The 17,386-nt window shown below is 49.4% G+C and overlaps 1 long non-coding RNA gene across 32 annotated transcripts; it reads left to right on the top strand.

Annotated features, from left to right (window-relative positions):
* Positions 1-10,036: 10,036 nt before the first annotated feature.
* LOC120644360 lies at positions 10,037-16,277 on the top strand. 32 transcript variants are annotated; one of them, XR_005663667.1, is made up of 8 exons: positions 10,332-10,669; positions 10,865-10,898; positions 10,968-10,977; positions 11,057-11,346; positions 11,421-11,492; positions 12,362-12,459; positions 12,590-12,811; positions 15,988-16,277. It is a non-coding gene; the product is annotated as an uncharacterized LOC120644360 (long non-coding RNA). The 32 variants fall into 32 exon arrangements; XR_005663666.1 differs by having other exon boundaries at positions 11,054-11,346; XR_005663669.1 differs by lacking the exon at positions 10,968-10,977 and having other exon boundaries at positions 10,334-10,669; positions 11,057-11,132; positions 11,237-11,346.
* The last annotated feature ends 1,109 nt before the right edge of the window (positions 16,278-17,386 follow it).

Here is a 17,386-nt window from a genome sequence, read left to right as displayed (position 1 = left end):
GCTTTTGTCCTAGTTTTTATAAACACAACCTATTGGCCTGTTTTATAAAATTGCATGTGTTTTGCTTGCTGAAAACACGGTTGGATAGCCACCCCTTGATTTGTTAGAACCATTCCTTGACCACCTAGATTAATGTCTGATTCTGTTTGGACGTTAATCGCTGCTAGAACGCTTAGGACCTTATACACAATACAACTTGTTTTATAAAGAAAAGGTGTGTGTGTGGGAAGGGATAAAAGTGGAATTTTCGAAAGATAAGTCTAGACGGGATGGATGGCATTTCTGTGTGATTTGCCGTTCGGTGTGCTTGTGCCTGTGTGGCAGAGCAAGGAAGGGAGATATCCATCTTGTCACCCCTAAGGACCGAGTTGGTGTTACATCTCACCTGACTCCTCTTTCGTGCAAACAACTCGACCGTTGTATGGGCAACGGCTTAGCATAAACCCACTAGTTAGTCTGATAGCCATCAGGAGAGCTGAGAGCAACGGGTGACCAAGGAGAAGGGATATGTTCTGTGTGACTTAGGCCCCGGTTAAACCTCAGAGATAGGTCAATGGCCCCTTGGTGGATCCCGTGGTGGCTAGTCAAGTCTAGCTAAGGTGGGTAAAGGCTTTGTTGGGATCTACACCGACACTAAGGTGATCGTGTTGTGGTACCCCACTTGTGGGTAAAGTTGCACACCCCTGCAGAGTTGAAACCTATTCGAATAGTCCGTGCCCACGGTACTGGGCGAGTTACGGTGTGGTCTCACAACTAGTGTTTACTTTGGGATGGGTTGGCGTGAGTTGTTTTGTAAATGTGTCCGGCAGTTGTGACGTGTGCTACGGCGGATGAGGAGTCCGGTAGCAGCTTAAAACTTGGATCCTGTGTGGATCAACCCCTCGTGTTACTCGGTACAAGAAAACTGGTTTTGGAAAATGCTTTCTTTCAAATGAACCCCTGCATTAAATATTTCTTTCCGCAAAATAAACCCTAGTCTGATCCTTGAATTACCCTGTGCATTATATTCTGTTTATACCCCCTCCGTGGGTGTGGTTGGACTTGCTGAGTACGTTTGTACTCACCCCATTCTTATTTTTTACAGAGGAAGACCCAGACTTCGTTCCAGAGGACATTGAATAGGGTACCGTCCTGCACCCAGCCTTGCCTGTGGATTAGGGTCACCCGCAGGAGACACCGCATGGCGCAAGACTCTGATGATCTTCTTTTTATATTTAATATCGTAGTGTGTGTGGATTGTAGTCCTCGCGATAGTGGCGCTTCTCTGCGCACTACCGCATAGAGTTGTACGGTAATGAACCATCTGATGTAATAAATGTGTCATCAGCCTCCTGGGACTGATGTTTGTAACACATTTAAGTCTTATCTCATAAGGAGACACTTCAGGTGGTATCAGAGCCGTAGGTTGGCCATAGGACATGACCCTATGTGCGAAATCCCTTTTTCTGGCCCTTTGACACTAGGACTTTTCTTTCGTTAATCCTTCTTTCACACAAACACTCACCACTGGTTCTTGCCCTGTTCCATATGGCTGACAATGGATGGATTGGCGGAATCTACCACGCAGAGCCCGGCCTTCCCAAGTTACTGATACTCAGCCTGGAACGCATTGGAGTTCTGGACCCACCAGAGTTTATCTACCGGGAGTACGACTCCAAGGGCCCTCTTCGGTGCGACCTAATGATCTTCGTGGGAAAGAGCACCCGCTACCCAGATGTGGACCCCTGGTTCATCTCCACCACTGGTTTTTGCTTCCCGGACACCTATCGAAAGGCCGCCCGTAAAGCCCTGCGACGTCTACGCATGATCTACAGGCATCACCTTCAGCGGACTCCTATGAGATTTTTCCCGCCGACTGAAGGAAGAGGACGCACATGGATTGCACGGATGAGAGGACTCGGAAGAGAAGAAGAAGATCTGGAAGATACGGTCTCCCACTTGTCCATCTACCTCACCGGCCTGGATGAGCTCTACCGCGAACAAGCGGCACAACTGAACCAACAAGTCCACAGAGCAAAGAAGGCAACCAAAGAGCTGGATGAACAATGGACAAGAGCCATACACGCCGAGTATTCCCTAGCCGCTCTCCAAGTCCAAATGCAAGAATGTGAAGCGGAACTGGAAGAACAACAGACAAGGACTGCACGCGCCGAGAATTCCCTAGCCGCTCTCCAAGCCCGAATGCAAGAGTACGAGGCTCGCAGAGGAATAGTTGGGTGGATAGAGGAGGAGGAGGAGGAAGAAGAAGAAGAAGAAGAAGAAGAAGAAGAAGAAGAAGAAGAAGAAGAAGAAGAAGAAGAAGAAGAAGAACCCATGGAAACCCATTGGGATGTAGGTACTCAGACCGAAGAAGAAGAACCCGAAGAAAGCCACTGGGATAAAGGCACTGAGACCGAAGGCGACGTGATGGATCAGTATCTTCCACTGAAGAAGTGCCCTCTTAGGAACAAGGAAGAATCCCCATGACAGAAGTAGCACCCCAAGCTAGAACCTTTGCCCTAATAATCGTGTATCCATGAAGTCTGTATCCCACCATGTTGAAATAATAAATATCATCTACTCCCTTTGTGTACCCAAAAAAAATTGTGCAAGTCTATTCGCCCTATCTTTGTTTTCAGATGGCTGAGGAAGGATGGACCCAGGGCGATTGCCAAGCTGCACCTGGCTTCCCCAGCTTCTGGATCAATGACCTGGAAAGCCTTGGCGTTACGGAACGCCCGAGGTACTACAGCAGAGAGTACGAGCACCATGGTGCCCTCCGCTGCAGGGTGATCCTGGTCATCGCCAGGAGTGATTGCTACCCCGACCTCCAGCCGTGGCGAGTGACCGCTATGGGGTTTAGGCACCAAGACACCTATCCCTTGGCCGTCAGAAAGGCGCTCCGTTACCTGTGCCTGATTTTTGAAAGACACCTCGCCTCCACACCAATGAGGTTCTTTCCGCCAGCCATCAGGACCCCCGTCTGTGAAGCACGCATGAGGAGTCTGGAACGGCGCTGCCATGAAGAGGACCCTCTGTACCAAGTGGCTACCTACCTAGCCGCCTTGGATCAGCTCTTTGACGAGCAAGCCAACATTCTGAGGGAGCAGACCCATCGAGCCGAGCAAGCAGAGCTCGTGGTGAGACTGCAACAGGTACGAGCAGCCCAAGCCGAAGCAAGAGCCGCAGCCGCGGTCAGCAGTGAAGCAGTTGCTCAGGAAAGCCTCAGGCAAGCCCGAGACCGGCGTATGCAAGAATGGACCAGAAGTGGGACCCCAGTCCCGGCAATCGGGGAAGACCAAGTTCTACTCGGGACACCCGTCATAGGATGGGGACCACTCGTGATAACCCCATAAGCCCCACCTGCGAATCCTGAAAGGTCTACTACCACCGATGAAGGACAAGCTGCTACGCAATCCTTGGCAAATGGAAACCTAGAGGACGACGAGCAATGACTACTCGCACACTCCGCCCCAGAAGAAGGCTCGCCCCGCGAGTAGAATGGCCGACGCCACCCTAGTGTTGTATCCTCCCAGCCCACTGGTTTAAGTTGTACCCCAAGTGTGAAACCGTAACCGTACGTGTAGTACGCGTTTTAGTCTTACCTCATGTTGTACCCTCCCTTGTTTTAATGAAGTTGTGTGTGCTTGTTGTTTGCTATGTTTGTGTGCTTGTGTGCTTATTGGCAGAAAGTAGACTCTGCCTTTTCAAAAATACGATTTAAACAACTTAAACATCACATAATCTAAATCCCACTCTCACCAAAACCCTACCCAATCTACATATGGCTTCCCGAAGCGTTACGAGGGCCTCCCGCATTCGGAACCCTGCAGTCGCTGATACGGGGATGCAGCCTAATGGACAGAACCCTCCCCAGGATGAACAAGAAGTGAGCCAGAACCGAGGAGAAAATCAGGGAGAAGTGCCAGTGCCACCACCACCACCCCTCGGACACCTGGCACAGATAATCCACAATCAGACCCTCATCCTAGAGACACTGGCCAATGCCCTTATCAACAAGCAGCCACGAGGGCAAACAATGAACGACAAGTTGACGGCTTTTCTGAGGGCCAAGCCGCCCACCTTTGCTGGATCTAGCAACCCCTTGGATGCAGATGACTGGTTGCATGTGATCCAGAGGAAGCTTGAGCCGTTCGAGTGCCTGGATCGAGATAAAGTTCTTCTAGCAGCACACCAACTCACCGGGACTGCTTTAGCCTGGTGGGAGAATTATTTTGCCGCTGCCGAAGATGCCACCACCATCACATGGAAAGAGTTTGTGAATGAGTTCCGCCGCTACCATATCCCCTCGGCCACCATGAAGCGCAAGGCGGATGAGTTCCGCGCTCTGCAGCAAGGAAGCATGTCGGTGGAAGAGTACACCCATCAGTTCATGGAACTGGCCCGATATGCACCCGAAGAAGTGAATGACGATGAGAAGAAGCAGGACATGTTCAAGAAAGGGTTAAACCCAAAACTACGGACCTTGCTTACTCCGCAGATCTACCCGGATTTCAACACCCTGATGAACAAGGCTATTCTTACAGAAAGGGCCAAAACCGAAGAAAGGAAGGATAATAAGCGTAAGTTTCTGGAAAGTAAGGCCCGCCAGCAGGATCGCTTCCAGAAACCAAGGATTTCCAACTATATGGCACCAAGATATCAGGCTCCAATGCAGTATAGGACTCAATCTCAAGTGACAGGCCCACAGACCTCTAACACGCAGTTCCGGAACCAGAACTTCATGAAGGCCCCGCAGAGCAATGCAAGCCAGGTCACCAACAACAGCAATGTTAAGGCCTGTTTCAACTGCCGAGAGACAGGGCATTTCATTGCTAACTGCCCGTATGCCAACAACAAGCCGGCAGCCTCAACCTTCTCCAACTCTGTGAATGGACCAAGACCAGTTCTGTCAGGTACCAACCGAGTGCCCATCCGCAACAACAACAACACCAACAACAATAGTCAACATATGAGGCAGCCCCAACAGTCATTTGGACGAGCCCGCGTCAACCACATCAACACGCAGGAAGCTCAAGGAGCTCAGGGCGTAGCGCTCGGTGAGTACCTAGTCAGCTCAGCCCTTGCATCAGTACTATTTGATTCTGGAGCATCACACTCGTTCATATCCTCGAGTTTTGTGGAAGAACACAATATACCTACAGTACTACTAAAAACACCCCTTTTTACCCGGACGCCTGGAGGTGACATCAAGTGTCAACTAGGTTGTCTACGGGTGAGGATCAATTTAAGTGGGGTAGAATTTTTAGCAGACTTAGTAGTACTTAAGTCTAAGGGAATAGACGTAATCCTTGGAATGGACTGGTTAAGCCGACACAATGATCTCATAGGTTGTACTGACAAGGTAGTACACCTAACGAACTCGGAAGGAGTAGGAGTGACCTGCAATACCCAAGAAAGTGGATCTAACCCGATGGTGTTTAGCATGGAAGCCAAGTCCTTGGAAGAAGTCCCGGTAGTGAACGAATACCCGGATGATCTCCCCAAAGAATTTCCCCACTTGTTTAGGACCCAGCCGAATCTCAAGGACGAGATTCATTTTAAGTGGGGTAGGTTTGTAACGACCCAAAAAATTCACCAAATAAATCACGCGCTAATAATATTTTTCAAAACTCTTTTTCATCGTTGAGCTCAGTTATCCCTAAACCTTAATTCCCTCCCAGTTTTTCCGCTGTCCTGTCATCCGATTTCAAATGCCGACCGAACCCTCCTCTCTTTTTCATCGCCGCCTGTCGCGATCGTCGCCACGAATCTCTCTTCTCTTTTTCTCTCTCTCCTTCCTCCCCCTTCTCCCTGCCGCGTGCACCCGAGCGCCGCTTAGCCACAAGCGCCGCGCGTGCCCCACCTCCCCTGGCCCGCGCACGTGTGACCGACGCCGCGCGTGGCCGACCGCGGCCGCGGTCGCCGCCGGCGCGCACTCGCCCCCTCCTTTTTCTCTCCCTTTTTCCCTTTTCCCATTTCCTCTTCTGTTTTTCTCCTTTTATTTTACCCTTTTTCCTTTTCCTTCTCCCTTTTTTCTCTTTTCTTTTTTTTCTTTTTTCCTCCCTCTCCCTTCCTTCTCCTTCTCCCTCCTCTGCTCCGCTCCCCCGTGTGCGCCCCGAACGCCGCTCGCCCCCCTGCTCCGCCCGGCCCGGCCCGACCCCCTTCGCCTCCCGCGAGCAAGCTGCCCATTGCCCCTGCGCTCGCACACCGCCCCTGGCCCTCACCACACCATGCCTCGGCCACCTACCCCGCTCGCACACCGCCCCCCTGGCCCGCGCACTTGCTGCACTGCCGAACGGTGCTGCGCGCGCACAAGCACACGCGTGCTCCGCATGCACGGGCCGCTTGCTGCGCCGCCCGCCACGATGCCGCTGCCCGCGCCGCGCGAACCGACGTGACACACGCGCACGCTCGCCGAGCCGCGACGCCACCACGCGCACACGCGCGCACGGCGCTCGGCACACCGCGTCGCGATGTCGCTCGACCGCGCACCGCCCGACCCCGCCTCGCTAAGCCACCGCGCCACCCGCCGCCTCAACGCGCGGGTGCGCACGCACAAGCGCGCCGCTCCCCGGCCGCCCCGGTCCCGCCCACGCACTGCTCCACGTGCACCCGCCGCGCCGCGCGTCGCCTAGCAACAGCGCCGCCGCAGAGCCACCGCCTCGCCGCTTGCGCCAAGGCCAGCGCCCTGCCTCCCCCTCCACGTGCCACAGTGAGCGGCCTCGACGCCCCCGCCGCTGCACGCCGCTCTGCGACAACCCAACGCGGCCACCCACCATTAATTCCGCCCGCGAGGCTCGCCGGCCGGCCACACCACAGCCACCGCCCTCCCGCCCTCCCCACCGCCTTACTTGGCCTATAAAGAGGCCCCGCGGTACTTCCCCAGCACCGCGACCACCCCCACCGCCGTACAACCTCCTCATCTGCACGACAGCGCCGCCACCGCAAGCTTGCTCCGCCACCGCACCTGTTTCCCGTGGCCAGCTCGCTCCACCACCTCTCTGCCCGAACCCAGGGTCGGGGTAGGTGCTCGGACCCTCCCTCTCCCTTTTCCCCCACCGACACCTGCCTCTGGCCGCCTCTACCGCGCCGCCCACAGCCGCTGCCGACCCGCCACGGCCATTGCCGCCGCACTCCGCCCAACAGGCCCCCTCCTCCGAAATTGAGGAGGGGAATCGAATCCCGGCGTCGCCCTGCCCCTTTTCCCCCGATTCCCGGCCGCCACCATGCCCCAGGGCCGCGAGCCCATGGCCTCCGGCGCCCTGGGCTCCTCCTCTGTTTTGCCCCGTCGGGGGGGGGGGTAGAAGAAGGAGGGGTGTTTTACCCAAGAACCCCTCCCCTTTCCCCTATTTACTAAAGAACCCCCACCCTTTATGACCTTCTTTTCCCAAAAAGGCCCTTCCTGTTTTCCTTTTACAAATAAACCCTCCTCTCATATGAACACATTTATAAATAAACCCTGACCCTTTTTAAAATAACCCAAATAGTTTCTAAAATATAAACCAAGCCCCTGCTTTCTCAAATATAATTACAAACAAGGCACTGGACCCTTAAACCATCCGATAACCTATCATTTCATCCGCTAAACGACCTCGGATCTACCTAAAACATTATCACGCCTCCCATGACATAGTTTTGTCCATGCCATTAGGAAACCGCCCGAAAATAATACTCCGAACTCTATATCTTAATTATTTCCGATTCGAGCTCGATGATAAAACTTTTTCTTGATTGTGTGTTTGTTTGTATGCGTCGTAGATCATGGTGTGAACGAAGGAGAGCCCATTGACGAGTAGTACTGTGAGCAGGCGAACGAGGATCAGTTCTGTGATCCCAAGCCCGAAGGACAGCACCTTGACCAGGACTTCCCCGAAGGCTTCAAAGACGGCAAGTTCAATCCCATCCTTTGATGCATGCTTTTGTCCTAGTTTTTATAAACACAACCTATTGGCCTGTTTTATAAAATTACATGTGTTTTGCTTGCTGAAAACACGGTTGGATAGCCACCCCTTGATTTGTTAATCGCTGCTAGAACGCTTAGGACCTTATACACAATACAACTTATTTTATAAAGAAAAGGTGTGTGTGTGTGGGAAGGGATAAAAGTGGAATTTTCGAAAGATAAGTCTAGACGGGATGGATGGCATTTCTGTGTGATTTGCCGTTCGGTGTGCTTGTGCCTGTGTGGCAGAGCAAGGAAGGGAGATATCCATCTTGTCACCCCTAAAGACCGAGTTGGTGTTACATCTCACCTAACTCCACTTTCGTGCAAACCACTCGACCGTTGTATGGGCAATGACTTAGCATAAACCCCACTAGTTAGTCAGATAGCCATCAGGAGAGCTGAGAGCAACGGGTGACCAAGGAGAAGGGATATGTTCTGTGTGACTTAGGCCCCGGTTAAACCTCAGAGATAGGTCAATGGCCCCTTGGTGGATCCCGTGGTGGCTAGTCAAGTCTAGCTAAGGTGGGTAAAGGCTTTGTTGGGATCTACACCGACACTAAGGTGATCGTGTTGTGGTAACCCACTTGTGGGTAAAGTTGCACACCCCTGCAGAGTTGAAACCTATTCGAATAGTCCGTGCCCACGGTACTGGGCGAGTTACGGTGTGGTCTCACAACTAGTGTTTACTTTGGGATGGGTTGGCGTGAGTTGTTTTGTAAATGTGTCCGGCAGTTGTGCCGTGTGCTACGGCGGATGAGGAGTCCGGTAGCAGCTTAAAACTTGGATCCTGTGTGGATCAACCCCTCGTGTTACTCGGTACAAGAAAACTGGTTTTGGAAAATGCTTTCTTTCAAATGAACCCCTGCATTAAATATTTCTTTCCGCAAAATAAACCCTAGCCTGATTCTTGAGTTACCCTGTGCATTATATTCTGTTTATACCCCCTCCGTGGGTGTGGTTGGACTTGCTGAGTACGTTTGTACTCACCCCATTCTTAATTTTTACAGAGGAAGACCCAGACTTCGTTCCAGAGGACATTGAGTAGGGTACCGTCTTGCACCCAGCCTTGCCTGTGGATTAGGGTCACCCGCAGGAGATACCACATGGCGCAAGACTCTGAAGATCTTCTTTTTATATTTAATATCGTAGCGTGTGTGTGGATTGTAATCCTCGCGATAGTGGCGCTTCTCTGCTCACTACCGCGTAGAGTTGTACGGTAATGAACCATCTGATGTAATAAATGTGTCATCAGCCTCCTGGGACTGATGTTTGTAATACATTTAAGTCTTCTGTCATGAGGGGATGCTTCAGATGGTCAATCCTTGAAACCCTATTACTCCTTAAAACTTTATCCTTATTATGCTAACCCTACCTTTGTAAGTCAGATGACGGATGACTGGACCACCACCTACTGCATCAACGAAGATGGATTCCCCAGAGTGCTTTATGCTGCCACGGTGCGACTTGGTATTCCGGAACGACCGGAGTATGTGGGTCGCGAGTTCATGGAGCATGGCACCGAAAGCTGTGAGGTCACCATCCATATTGGCGCCAGTGATAAGTACTTGGGGATGCAACCCTGGAGCGTCATCGCCACTAGAGCCCGTATGCCTGACACCATTCAACTTGCAGCTCGCAAGGCACTGCGGTACCTGTGCCAGATGTTTGAATGTCACTTGGGTTCCACTCCCATGAAGTACTTTCCACCATTGGATCGTAGCCGTCCTGCTTGGGCGGCGAGGATCCGCAACATGGAAAGCCCCACAGGGACAGAGAAGAACCCCACAGTTGTCGCTATGTCCGGCTATTTGCTTAGCCTCGACGATTTGTGCGACCAACTGCATCAGCGTGTGAGAGATTTAATCCAGCGTGCTGAGGGAGCGGAGTCCCGTTGGCGTAGGGCCAAACTGGCCGTAGCCCATGGAGAAGCCCGAGTAGCTGAAGCTGAAAGCTGCCTTGCCGTGGCCGAAGAGAACCTTAGGGAGCAGGCAGATCGCCACAGTCAGCTCCTTAGGGGTGTCTACTTAGTGGACCGTGCCAAGTGTAAGGAACGCCATCCCAGAACTGCCGCGGAGCCGCCAATCTTAGAGGGAATTCCACTGTATTGGTGCTTGCATTGTAGTTGCGCCATGTGTTGGCGCACGGAGGGGTCGTTGTACCCACAACAAAACGCTCCTGTGCCTGGAGGAGGCACGTGTGTTTAATAACTGATCGAAGCAAGGAGAGAACTCTTAAAAATATTATAATTAAATATTATAGACTATGGGTAATGATTTTGTTACAGCCGTAATTTGGTTAGACGATACGGCCGGCTCGATGAATCGTCCATCGTCAATCCGAGCGCGCACCTCCTTCTGCACCGTTTAGAACCAACCAGCGGCGTTTTATTTTCCACTGCTCCTCCTCTCGTCCTCACTCCTCGGTGTTTCATTTTGTCTCCCCTCTCTCTCTAGGGTTCTTCTCTCTCTACCCTCTCCCTCTCGCATTTCACCCGGGGATCCAGCGGCGGCGCGCAGGAGGACCAGGCGGCGGGGCGCGGGCGCTTCCAGAGAAGGAAGGAGCTGCTCGGGCGCCTGCCCTGCTCGCGGGAGGAGCTCACCGCCGCCTTCCCTGGATCCGCGAGCAGGAGGGGGTCGCCACCCTCCCTCGGTACGCACGCCGCAGGAGGAGAAGGGGCCCGCGCCGGAGCTGCGTCGAGCCGCGCCGGCCTACTTGATCCACCGTTGATCGGCCAGCAGGCAGGTGAGCTTTCCACTCACCACGTGAGCGAATCTGCTTCCCGAGCCCACCAATCAGTTTCTAGAGGCTCCCCCGTTCATTTCACCCCCTCTCTCTCTCTCGTCCCTCCTTCTCCCTCTCTCTCCACTCTACTTCCCATTTCATGTGATTCGTCTCCGTCGCCCAAAATCTGGCGATTTCATGCGGTGGAATGCATAGATCGAAGTTGGAGAGGCGAGGAGCACGCACAGAGGTGAATCAGTGCCCATTAGTTCCATGGATTTGTTGATGTTCTTCCGTTGTTCTCATGTGAAACGAACAGATTTTTTTAGGTATTTTTTCCCCATGGTGATCTAGTTTTTGCGCTGGGGAATCGATTTGATTTGGTGCTATTCTCTTGATTTTTAGTAGAGGGCAAAGCCTAATCGAGGAAGGAGGAGGAAGAGGCCCGCGATTGTAGGCGAGTCTCGATTCCAGCATAATTTTTGTAAGGCTCGCATAGAGATTCTATGGGTGCCCAGCTGCTTTCATGTGACAGTCGCATGGAAATTCTACCCCCCCCTCTCTCTCACGCATGATTTTTGTTGGCAGCTTTTTCATTCCGTGGTCATTGCAGCCTATCCCCTGGTCAAGCCTGTTGCCTCGTTCCCATCATCCACTGCGGTAGCACTCTTAGCAGATACTATAAGATGAACAACAGAGTATGAGCTCGGAGTTTGTGAGCTGGCTCAGCAAATTTATGTTGATATTCTAATTTTTCCTCACATGTGTCTAGGGATACTGAAAATGTAGAGACAATATCGTCATCGAAGAACAACGGCTACACGAAGAAGAGGATGTGACGGAAGTAAGTAATCCAATGTATATGTGCTTTTTATTTATTCTTCACTTTTCTTAGCGGCAAGTGATCTGTGACTTGACCAAAAGTTGTCTCTGCGGCATATTTGCATTACTATTAAATGTTGCAATATCTTGAGAAATGACTATAACCTCTTGCTAAGATATACACAATCCTAAATTATGAACACTGACAAAACAAGGCTGTTCACTCATTTTTTAATGAACTAATTAGCTGTACATATGCTTATGCTGTAGTGTTATCCTATCCACGCAAATTATGACTGTTTTTATTTGGTATATCAAATTGTATGCCCCTGATTGACATATATAGTTTATAATTTTCCATCAGTGTTTAAGTTCTACACATCTATTTCTCTTTTCTCATATTCTTTCCCTTTGAACATACTTGCATTGGTATCCGAGTTTGAGAGAACTATGAGATCAGTAAGTCTCATATTCTTGATGTTTCTTCTTTGCGTTAGTCCTGGAGCTTGCGTGATCCAGTTTATCCAGCACAGTCTAAAGCCCTATCACTGTGATTTGGTTGTAAAATACAGTAGAGAATAGATAACAAAGATTAGGAGCTGGCCCTGACACGCGCATCAGTTTTCTCCATTTTAGTCTCAGCCACGGATAGTAGGGACAGGGGGGTTCGAACCGCAGGGACTTGACTGCTACTACACTGAATTGAAAACAGAGCTAGTAGTCGCTCGATTTTTAGGATATTTTTTGCCTATGGATAACCACATAGTTGCTACTACCTTTAGCATATATATATTTTTTATAAAACCCATCTGAGAATCTATCAAATGCATTTCAAATAAGCATACCTTTTTTAGCCACACAACCTTAGCACTGACGTGGGGTCTTTTTTAGCAACGTGCAGCTTCTGTGTGTTATTCCCCAAACCAATATTGATCATAATGACAAGAGGATGGAACTAATAGCATGTTCTCGTGACTTCGTCTAATGCGGTATATCAACATCTGTCCCCCCTCACCCCTCTTTGCAGTCCCTCTTTTTGTTGTTTAGGTAGGCAAATAATACATTTCTCTTTTTTGTTGAGCATAAGGTACTGAATTGTTTTCATTCTCTAATGTGAAGGTTCGAAGAAATAGGGCTTCCCCTGCTAGGCTTATGAAGTTATATGGAGGCATGTCGGAAGCCTAGTGAAAGATGGTATGAGAGGTACATTTTGAAGGGCTGCTCAAGATTGCGTGCACCATAATCCCAGCGGAGCTTACAAATTGGCTCATGGTTGAGTGTTTCCACGCTGAGTCGTTGATACATAAGAGCTTGTTATCCCTAGGAGGGGTAGGATCTTAGGTATGATTTTTTTCTTCACACTGTCATAAGAATTTTAGTACTTTGCAATTGGCATTTTTGTCGAATAGCAGAAGCATTTTTAGTAATTTATCTATAGGCAATTATATTAATTATTAGAAGAATTTCAATACTTTCTAGAAGGTAAATATATCAAATACTAGAAGTATTTTCAGAACTTTTCCAATATGCAGTTATATAAAAAACTAGGAAACATTTACTATTAAAAAAAACTAGGAAACATTTTCCTCCGCTTATGTGCCACAACCAGCAAAAACACATCACAAGACTCTGTATTGATAAATCTATAAGCTATATGATACATTTGATATTCTAGCTATATGTAGCACCTCCACCCCTCTCCCTTGGTCTTTCCCCACAAGTATTGTTTTCACCTAGCAGCTACAAATCGCGATTGTTCATCTTCTCTGCCTAATTTATCAGGGGCTCCTTGTCGCATTATGACCAGTCAACTTGCAGGTCCCGCATTCATCCTTCTCTTTAAGTCTTTTTCCCTTCTTGTGTCCTTTCAACTTTTGACCTTGGTGGGTTGCCTACATCTACTATCATTGCACCAGGTCTAGCCAACACACCAGGAATGTTACTAGGGACACCGCTGTCATCATTCGCATGCAAAACAAATTTTTTTCTTTTTATCATACTAGTATCGAGGGGCAGTACACCTTATATCATACTAGCAACTAATATGCAGCTTTGCTCATGGATTTTGTGGCCTACTATTATGCAGCTGCATACTAGTCACACCAGATTTGACAAATAGTTATAGGGCCCTCAACATTAGCTTGTGGATTAGCAGTCTCAACAATTTAAAAATATTTGATTTGCCTATTATTTTTGTTTAAATATGATGCTTCAAGCATACGGTATGTTTGTGACTCATTTATTCTATGATGCATGTTGCCCACCTGTAACGTAGTACTTACTGGTTTCTGACATATTTTTTTAGGTTAGAAAACTAGAGGCACATATAATCAGTTATTTGTTATCTCGTTCTTTATCATATCATCATAAGCATTTCAATACTTTGCAATATGCATTTTTGTCAAATAGTAGAAGTACTTTCAATACTTTCCTATAGAGAATTATATCAATTACTAGAAGCATTTTCATTACTTTCAAGTATGCAAATACATCAAATATGAGAAGCATTTCAGTAATTCCCAATAGGCTAATGAATGAAATAATAGAAGTATTTTCAGAACTAGGCAATAATATTGGTAGGAATTGGATAATAATATAGTTCTTGATAGGCAATAATATGGGTTACAATAGGTATTTTTTCTACAGAGAGGTGACATGCGGCTTTTTGCATGCTGAGCTACAAAAACTAATGAATCATCATGTGACAAGTGTTGTAGCATAAAGTATTGTAGTATGGATAGTTGATGCACATGTAGGAGCAGCTGCATTAGTAGAAATTGTTGTGGTTGTGCCACAGCTACAACATCATCATTAGATGCTAAATCAGATAACTTAGTTACATTCAGTAGACAAGTTTTATGTTGTCGGGTACCACGATTAGGGACACCCTAATCGGGGTACTAAGATCGCTCTAAACACGCAAAACACCTGTTAAAATAACTGGGCCCACTAAGGCCCACGGTCTGCTTCTCATTCGGAAGGAAGGGACTCAAAGAAGCCCAGCGTGCGGCCCATTCACATCCCCCTCGAACCCGCGGAACAATCTCCGCCTCGCTCGAGGGTCCCTCTCGGGCCCGCTGGACAATCTCCGCCTCGCTCGAGGGTAGCGGATCTACCCTCGAGCGGGTGACTCATCTCCGCATCGCTCGAGGGTCCCCGTCGGGATCCCTCGACTGCACTCCGCATCTCCGCTCGCTCTAGGGTAGCGAATCTACCCTCGAGCGGGTAGTTCATCTTCGCCTCGCTCGAGGCCACCCCTCGGCACAAGGGACAAACAACCTCGCCGCCCAACTGCTCGCCGTACGAAGGCATTAAAAGCCAGCCACTCCGCCACGGCTCAAAGGACGGGCGGCGTCAGGCCGCCACTCCCACAGTGGATGTGACCGGGGTCCCATCCGCTGACTCCGGCCACCATTCCGCCATCCCGGATACTGTAGCAGTGCCTTGGGACCCGCACGCGGAACAAGATGGGCTCGGCACTGCTCCCATTACTGTTCTGCCGACGCCGACCATCCGGGCTCGCCTCCCACTGGGGAAGGGCTCCGGGACTTCCACGTGTCCCCCTGACCTTCTAGTGTGCACGCCCGCACTCCCACCAGGGGGTCCGGGGCCGTCGCGCGCCATTACTACCGCTAGTCCACAGGGCCCACTACACACCACCACCACGCCGCCTGCGGGGACACTGCAGGACGACCGGCGAGATCTTCACAGGACATGACAATGTCCAGGACGACTGCGACGCGCGCCGCCTTCCCACAGTGTACTTCCTACAGTGTTCGACCACTGTACCCGCGATTCAGGGGAAAACGACGACTTCCGCGCCCCTACACTCGTGTGCGCCGCCCCCTCCTTGTGACTATAAAAGGAGGGGGCGGACTCCCTTTAAGCCTGGCTGGGCTCTGGTTAGACTCTCTCTGGCTTCTCTTTAAGCCTGGCTGGGCTCTGGTTAGACTCTCTCTCTGGCTTCTCTTTTCCAAGAGGACGTTCAGGAACTACTGATCATTCATCTCAACTGACTCTACCCCTAGCAGAGACTTGGGAGCTTCCCTCCTTCTCTCGTCTTGCTTGTATCCCCTACTACAAACACTCCGGGTGCAAGATACAGTGCCCTCGCACACCCCCTTTGCTGGATGTACGGCCTCACGGCCGGAATCAGGATAAACCGTGCGTTATTGTGATTGCCTCTTGCATCATCATCTGGGACGAGGAAACACGCAGCATTTACTAGTTGGGATCCAGGCCCCCAGGTCGGGACACCGACATATGTTTTCTTTGTTTTTCTGTTGAATCTTGTTGGTACTACATTAGTCAGCAACATGATCTGCATTAGGCAATACCATGGTCATTTGTGACAATAATGTGCTTCTAGTTTAGGGAATAAGGCACTTATGAAGCGAGCACAGTTTATTTGCTAGTACATGTGCTTTTTATGCTACCTCCAGAAATTTTTTGACATGCATTTTAGCACATATATTGTGTTATCAGACTATATTAATTTACTACATTATATTTTGTAGGTTATGTGCAACGAAGCAAAAGTCAAGTATAAGCAGGGTGTATCTAGTGGTTACGTGATGAAATAATATTATTTGTGAATTTGTTTATTGCCTGAATATTTACTCTAATTTGCTTTCGGGTTTCATCTCGCCTACCCCAACTTGTTTGGGAAAAGGGCTATGTTGTTGTTGTTGCTGCTTTGGAGTTTATTGTAATATGCTTTCAACGTGCTTTTTGGAACTGTGTGAGAAAAAATATCATCAAAACATATTGAAATGAGATCTTGTTTTGAAGTTTTTGTTGGAGGCAATTCAATGGTGCAATTAGATTTTAGTTTTGCTTTGCGATCGTAAAATTATAGCTTTTTTAAATTTGTGATTGTTTTTGCGTGTGCTGATTCATCTTTTGATCCTTATTCAAAGAAAAGTGAAACGGGTATTTTTTGCTAAAAGGGGGAAACTTGATATTCTGGTTGCTAAAAAAGAAAAGGTCGTACGGCCGGCCTAATTTAGGGCCGGCCGTACGTTAGGTAGGGCCTAGACTATGGAATAAGTTAGTTTTATAACGAAATTAAGGTGGTTTAAAAATTTGGAGACATATGCAGCTATAATGTATTCTCTCGGTAATGACAACGCTACATCTGGCTGTACTTTTATCCGAACGAATAGCCATCTTGATCCACCGTCCCTTGATGATCAAAAGGTATGTATGACGAAAGCATCCAGAATGTGGACCCGTGTCTAGTCAGCTCCAAAACTTATACTCTCATCTCTCTTTTATATGCAGAGTTTGTCACTAGTTTATGTTAGTATTGATCTCCACTAGTTGGCCCAACGACGAACTGGGCCCTTGACTCGCGTCCTGATCGGGGACGCCCAGCCCAATGGACGGCTGGTGGGCCCCCGTCGCGCAGTGCCATATATAGAGGAGGTGGGGGCTGCGCCATGTGACACGAGGTTCGCCGCCGCTACAGTTCCCACAGTCCTAAACCCTAACCCGATCTAGAGGGAGGCGCTGAAAGCGACGGGAAGCCGCTGCCACAGCACCACGACGTCATCGTCCCCGTACTTCAACACACGTCGCTGCCTGTGCGCAGCCTCCATCGCCGAACGAGGTCGCGCCGGAATCGTGGATGACAATAACAGTGAAAGGTATGCCTCTCAGTATAGAAAATCCCGCCGATCTACTCCTAGAGGTCCCAAAGAAACTAACAATGGTATCAAGAGCCGATCTAGTGGGTAGATTGAGACGGAGAAAGTTTGGATTCATCATGAATCGAAAGAAATCAAAAGAAAAGATAGATTTTCGATGCAAATCGAAAAACAGAAATGAAACTCCAACCCTAGCTAACCCTAACCCTAACCGAATGGAAGGGGAATAGAACAAAGCAAAGAGGCGGCGAAACGTACCTGCACGCAC

Source organism: Panicum virgatum, chromosome 8K, assembly GCF_016808335.1.
Source record: "Panicum virgatum strain AP13 chromosome 8K, P.virgatum_v5, whole genome shotgun sequence".
NCBI lineage: Eukaryota > Viridiplantae > Streptophyta > Magnoliopsida > Poales > Poaceae > Panicum > Panicum virgatum.
This window is presented reverse-complemented; position numbering and strand designations above follow the sequence as displayed.